General features: G+C 41.1%; 1 pseudogene; it reads left to right on the forward strand.

The window, feature by feature from the left end:
* The first annotated feature begins 617 nt into the window (after window positions 1-617).
* LOC130018168 (60S ribosomal protein L39-like) lies at window positions 618-778 on the forward strand (annotated as a pseudogene).
* Window positions 779-7,006: the final 6,228 nt, after the last annotated feature.

The raw sequence follows: 7,006 nt of genomic DNA on the forward strand, positions 1-7,006 counted from the left end.
GAGTACGTTTTTCTTTGTTGTCTCCTCATTGGCTAAAGGTCAGAGTTTGGTTGTAAGGCCTTCTCTAATAAGTTCCACCCTCTTTAGCTGCATGCAGTTACTGGCCCTTCACTTCCACTACTAATTAAAACATTATTAAGACATATCACTGACCTGTTTAAAACACTTCAGTGACTTCAAACACACAAGGGAGAACCATTGACTTCTCATTCTGCTTGAAAAGTTAAGAAGAACCTAGACCTAAGCCCTGCTAATAGTTTACCTCTCAAGGTCATCACTTAGCCCATCATTCTCATCATGAAATTGTAGTTTCACTGAGCCTCTTTACAGTTCCTCATCAAGAGAAATGCATTTCTTCCTTAGGGCCTTAGATCTACTTACTTTGTTCTCCTTGACCTCTTAGACCTGCACATTGCTATCCCTACCTTTTCATCCAGATCTCAGCTTAAATACCATTTTACTAGTAAGATCTTCTCTGATCATCTTAATACCTGTAACCTCCTGTTAATTTGAATCTCATTCCCAAAATTAGGCTATGATATTTATTAGCTATTAAAAATTATTTTTAGTTTTTTCTCCTTTTCTCCACCGTTCCTCCTGTGTAAATATGGCTCTTCTTTAACACGTCTTCCCACAAGATTTTTAGGATCAGTTGGTTCATGTCCCAGAAACAAATGTGGAATTGTCCTATTGCTCAGTGGATTTGGAATAAAACTATTATAAGATCATGTACAACTCCAAGGGGAGCCACTTGAGAAGAACTAAGCTGGGTCTGTAAGGAGAGTCGCATATGTCCTGTGACACTATGCTAGGATCTTGCACACACACAGCAAGCAGAAAGTCACCATAAGTCTGAAATCTTGCTTTTTTCATGAGAGAATCTGTTTTTTTTGTTTCTGACTTCTGTACCTGTTTGACAACTCAGTAATAAATCATCTGTGAGACCCTGAAAAATTGTATTGTACATTGTTATAATGCAAGATGCTATTTAAAGTTGACTTCTGAGAGAACTAGTGGGTCATCAAGTTCCCTTTCCCTTTCTGCTTTTAAAGAGAGGCCTTTAGCCAATAACTCTCCTTATTGAGGTCTTTATGGACTGTTTCTGCAAGACTCTGAGTAGCGGATTTTATTTCTGATGGAAATATTTAAAATGAACAATTATATCCTCTTCAAGATACCGGAAGCCAAGTTTCTCAATTATACTTCAAATCTGGCTTTCATGATCCCTTCTACAGTCTATTGCTGACAATAGCTAACACAACTGTAGTTTGTCCCCCTATGCGTCAATGACCACTGGTGACTAATAAACTACTGGGAAGCTCATCTGTGCCATTCAATCATCTCAGTAACTATTTGATGAAAATCTGATTATCAGTAACGGGGTGAAAAGCAAGTGAATTAAAACAAATCCTTCAGTATTTCAGTGACCAAAATACAAAGACAGTCTACAGAATGGGAAAGTATATTCGCCAAATACACATCTGACAAGGGGTTGATATCAAGGATATACAAAGTGCTGGTTGAACTCCACTAGAAGAAAACATCCAACCCCATCAAAAATGGGGCAATGAAATGAACAGAAACTTTCTCAAAGAAGAAATCCGAATGGCAAAAAAGCACATGAGAAAATGCTCTACATCATTAATCATCAGGGAGATGCAGATCAAAACCACAATGAGATACCATCTCACACCTCAGAGACTGGCCCACATTCAAAAGAACAAAAGCAACCGATGCTGGCGTGGATGTGGCGAGAAAGGGACACTCCTTCACTGTTGGTCGGAATGTCGACTGGTTCAGCCCTTCTGGAAAACAGTATGGACGATTCTCAAAAAATTAGAAATTGAGCTCCCATTTGACCCAGCAATAGCTCTCCTGGGAATATATCCCAGAGAGGCAAAAATATATAGTGGCAGTGACATCTGCACTTGTTTGTTCATTGCAGCACTCTTTACAATAGTCAGAAACTGGAGAAACCTGAATGCCCAAGAACAGATGACTGGTTAAAGAAACTTTGGTACATATACACAATGGAGTACTATGCAGCTGTTAGAAAAGATGAAGTCATGAAATTTACATACAAGTGGTACAACATGGAAAGTACCATGCTAAGCGAAATGAGTCAGAAAGAGAGGGATAGACATAGAAAGATTGCATTCATCTGGGGGATATAAAATATGAGATTAATACCCAAGAATAGCTGAGATCAACACCAGGAGGATTACTCCATAGCTTAGTGGCCAGTCAGACATTCTAGGGGATAGGGCAGCTCAGATAGAGAAGGGAGCACCAAATAAAGGGTGTTTGGAGGATTCTCCCGGGAGGGGAGATGCATGTTGAAAGTGGACTATGGACTGAACATGTTTTCCACTCAATGCCTCTTTTTCAGACCACAACATCCAAATGGAGAGAGAGAACAAAAGGGAATGCCCTGCCACAGAAGCAGGGTGGGATGGGGGTGGGGTGGGGGGAGGGATATTATCCATGGTGGTGGAAAGTGGGCACTGATGGAGGGATAGGTATTTGATCATTGTATATTCGAAACCCAAGCACAAAATATTGTAAATCTATAACTACTTCATGGTGTTTCACTAATAAAAAGAAAAAAATGAAAAAAATACAAATCCTTATGTTTTCATTTATAAATATATTGATTATATGATAATCACAATAAGAATAATCTCTGTGTTTAAAACACTGTCTTCTTGATCATGGAATTATTAAACTCATTCTTGGATATTTTAATTAAATGGCATCATCATATAGACTCTCCTTGCTATCATGAATTTTAGAAATAATAAGAAAAAATAGATTACACCATGAGCGTATATATATTGCCTATATTTTATAAGCATATAAATGTACATATTTTTAAATAATACATTTTGATATCAAAAGACATGCGTAGCTTTGACTGAAAATCAATGGACATTGTAGATTAGTTGGTAAGCCAGATTCTATGTGAATGATTCAAAAGCGTTCTGATCATCAGAAGCTTTGACTGATGAAAGAGATGTTCCTGTTTGCATTATTGTAGCTGACGCTGAAGAAAAAAAAAGATTATCTCTTTGAAAAAGCATGAGTGCCTCCTTCAAACAGTTACCCCCCGGCGCCTGGTGCCAACATTTCCTGGCCTGCGCAGCTAAAACTAGATCACCTGAGAACAGCCAGTTTTCACTCTTGGTCTGCTCGGGATGGGAACTGAGGCACCCTGCGCAGAAACAGAGCTGAACCACTCGAGCAATCTCTCTTCACTGACATCTCCCTCCAAGCATATGAGCATCTAATCTTCGATAAGGGGGCAAGAAAAGTGAAGTGGAGCAGGGAAATCCTCTTTAACAAATTATGCTGGCAAAACTGGACGGCTACATGCAAAAAAAATGGGCTCAGATCTCTGCCTAACTCAATGTACAAAACTAAGATCTAAGTGGATTAAACACCTCAATATCAGACCGGAATCGATACGGTACATTGAGGAAAAAGTTGGCAAAACCCTCCATGACATAGAAGCTAATGGTGTCTTCAAAGATGTCACACTGTTGGCCAAGCAAGTGAAAACAGAGATAGATAAATGGGACTATCTTAAACTAAGAAGCTTCTGCACCTCTAAAGAAACAGTGACCAAAATAAAAAGACAGTCTACAGAATGCGAAAGGATATTCACCAATTACACATCTGATAAGGGGTTAATTTCAAGGATATACAAAGTACTGCTTGAACTTCACAAAAAGAAAACATTCAACCACATCAATAAATGGGGAGATGAAATGAATAGAAACTTTCACAAAGAAGAAATCCGAATGGCTAAAAGGCACATGTGAAAATGCTCCACATCATTAATAACAAGGGAGAGGCAGATCAAAAGCACAATGAGATATCACTTCACACCACAGAGACAGGCCCACATCCACAAGAACAAAAGCAACCAAAGCTGGTGTGGATGTGGTGAGAAAGGGACACTCCTTCACTGTTGGTGGGAATGCCGACTGGTTCAGCCGTTTTGGAAAACAGTATGGACGATTCTCAAAAAATTAGAAATTGAGCTCCCATTTGATCCAGCAATACCACTCCTGAGAATATATCCCAGAGAGGCAAAAAAGTATAGTCGAAGTGACATCTGCACGTATCTGTTCATTGCAGCACTCTTTAGAATAGCCAGAATCTGGCAAAAAACCTGAGCGTCCGAGAACAGATGACTGGTTAAAGAATCTTTGGTACATTTACACAATGGAGTACTATGTAGCTGTTAGAAAAGACGAAGTCATGAAATTTACATACAAGTGGTACTACATGGAAAGTATCATGCTAAGTGAAATGATTCAGAAAGAGTGGGATAGACATAGGAAGATTGCATTCATTTGGGGAACATAAAGTAACAAAATAGGAAACTAACACCCAAGAATGGCCGAGATTAGTACCAGGAATTTTACTCCATGGCTTGGAGGCCAACCACACGTACTAGGGGAAAAAGGAGCTCAGATAAAGAAGGGAGCACCAAATAAAGGTGTTGGGAGGATCCTCCAAGGATGGGAGAAGCATGTGGAAAGTAGACTATAGACTAAACATGATTGTCACCCATTGCCTCTTTTGCAAACCACAACACCCAATAAGAGAGAGAGAACAAAAGGGAATGCCCTGACACAGAGGCAGGGTGGGATGGGGGGGTTGGGGTGTGGGAGGAATACTGGGATCCGTGGTGGTGGGAAATGGGCACTGGTGGAGGGATGGGTATTTGTCATTATATAATTGAAACACAAGCACAAAAATGTGTAAGTCTGCAACTATACCACATGATGTCTCACTATTAAAAAATATTAATAAAAAATAAATAAATAAATAAAACCAGGTACACCACCATCACCCCCGCCCCCCGTGCCAGGGCCTCTATCTGGAGCTGCAGCCACGCAGCCCAGAGTTAGTCTCCCACTATATATCCCATAGGAACCATAAGTTACCCTCTTAGATGGAACCTTAACTAGTTTAGTTTAACCATCAGAAACACATTAGCCAATAATTCATTAAGCCCATGTCAATTCATTCTGCATCTCAAGCAGAATAGTAACAGTGAACGTGAAGGTCTAAACCACACAGGTCACAATGGTAAAGCAACAGAAAAGCCTAACAAGCTTTCTTATTGAAGACATTAGCCCAGAAGATACCAAGAACATTGGAGTGCTAGACAACTTCTCTGACAAGGAATATATAAGGGAGCTACTGAGGATGCTTAGGGAGCTATAAGAAACAATGGAAAGCAATGCCAATAAAAGACAAGAGGGTTTGAAGATAGAAATGAGGAAAATACAAACAGAAATGTCAGACCTGAAAAACCTGGTAGGCGAATTGAAAACCTCAGTAGAAGATCTCAGCAGTAGAGTAACAGCTGCTGAGGACAGAATCAGTGAGCCTGAAGACGAAGTCCAGAGATTCTCCAGAAAAGAGCATAAAATGGAAAAGAGACTCACAATTCAGGAACAGATGGCAAGAGAAATCGTGTTGAAGCCAAGAGGAGTAGCATAATAATTATTGGATTCGCAGAGGGACAGGACGAAAACCCTGATGAAGAAGAAACTGTCAAAGACATCATTGCTATAACTTTTCCAGAGATTAAGAAAACATGTGACCACATTCAGGAAGCCCAAAGCGTACCAGCAAGAAGAAATCCAAATGAAAATATCCAAAGACACATCCTGTTCAAAATGACCAAAACCTTAGATAGAGACAAAATTCTGAAAGCAGTAAGATCAAAGAAAGAAATTGCCTACAGTGGAGTATCCTTAAGATTCACAGCTGATTTGGATGATGAAACACTCCTGGCTCAAAAACAGTGGTGGTATATAGCGAACAAACTCAATGAAATAAATGCCTCACCAAGAATACTTTACCCAGCGAGACTCTCATTCATAACATAAGCAACAACACACAGTTTCACAGACAAACAGCAGCTCAGGAACTTAATAGACTCAAAACCATGGTTACAAGAACAATGGGTGCTACTTTAAGACAGGAGAGGCCCCTCAAATACACCAAATTTCAACAGAAAGATGGGACGAAACCCCATAACAATAATCTCTCTCAACGTCAATCGATTAAACACACCAATTAAAAGACACAGAGTGTCAGGATGGATTAGAACATTGAACCCAACATTCTGCTGCCTGCAAGAAAATCACGATCATCCTGATATTCATCAATTGCCTTGAGCAGGCCCCAGTAAAGTCTCCTTCATCCTAGCCTTGAGATTATATTCAAGGCTCTTTAGGAGAATGAGCCCCAACCTTGTTACTGGTATTTGGCATATTGGGTACGCCATGGGGAGTTTGCCAGACTCTGCCGTGTGGGCAGGCTACATTCAGTAGCCTGCCAGTTTGTCCAAAGTAGGAATGAGATAATAAGATATCACGTGGCCGCAAATGCGGCCGCAAGTTTCTAGGAGCTGGGTTTTATAGTCTCTGGGTCTTGGCCAGTGATGCCAGTGATGGGATTACACGGTGCCAGGGGGCTAGTTGGTGGGTGTGACCCCCGCCTACTGGAATTTGGAGGATCTGGGTGGAGGATGCTCGGCCCAAATTCAAGTAGGCTTGGAGATCTCGGCCCCAGAACCCGCGTGACTTTGTCCCTCTGCCAGTACCTTCATGTGTGTGGAGAGTGGTCTCAGCATGGTTGTGGCTGGTCCTGGAGGTCTTCAGCTGCCGTAGCCCTGGTCAGGGCGGGGAGGAAAGCTCAACCCGCTCCCCTCCAAGGGGCACCGGCGAGGGCAGCCAGGGCAGCCTGCAGGAAACACACCTCAATAGTCAAAGCAAACACAGGCTCAGAGTCAAAGGTTGGAAAACAATCCTACAGGCAAACAGCTCCCATAAAAAGCTGGGGTAGCCATCCTAATATCAGACTACATTGATTTCAGAGTAAAGTAGGTCCCAAGAGACAGTGAAGGGCATTTTATATTGATCAAGTGATCTGTACAACAGGAAGAACTTACAATACTAAATGTATATGCACTTAACGGGGG

This window comes from Sorex fumeus, unplaced genomic scaffold (assembly GCF_029834395.1).
Source record: "Sorex fumeus unplaced genomic scaffold, SorFum_2.1 ptg000240l, whole genome shotgun sequence".
NCBI classification, from domain to species: domain Eukaryota; kingdom Metazoa; phylum Chordata; class Mammalia; order Eulipotyphla; family Soricidae; genus Sorex; species Sorex fumeus.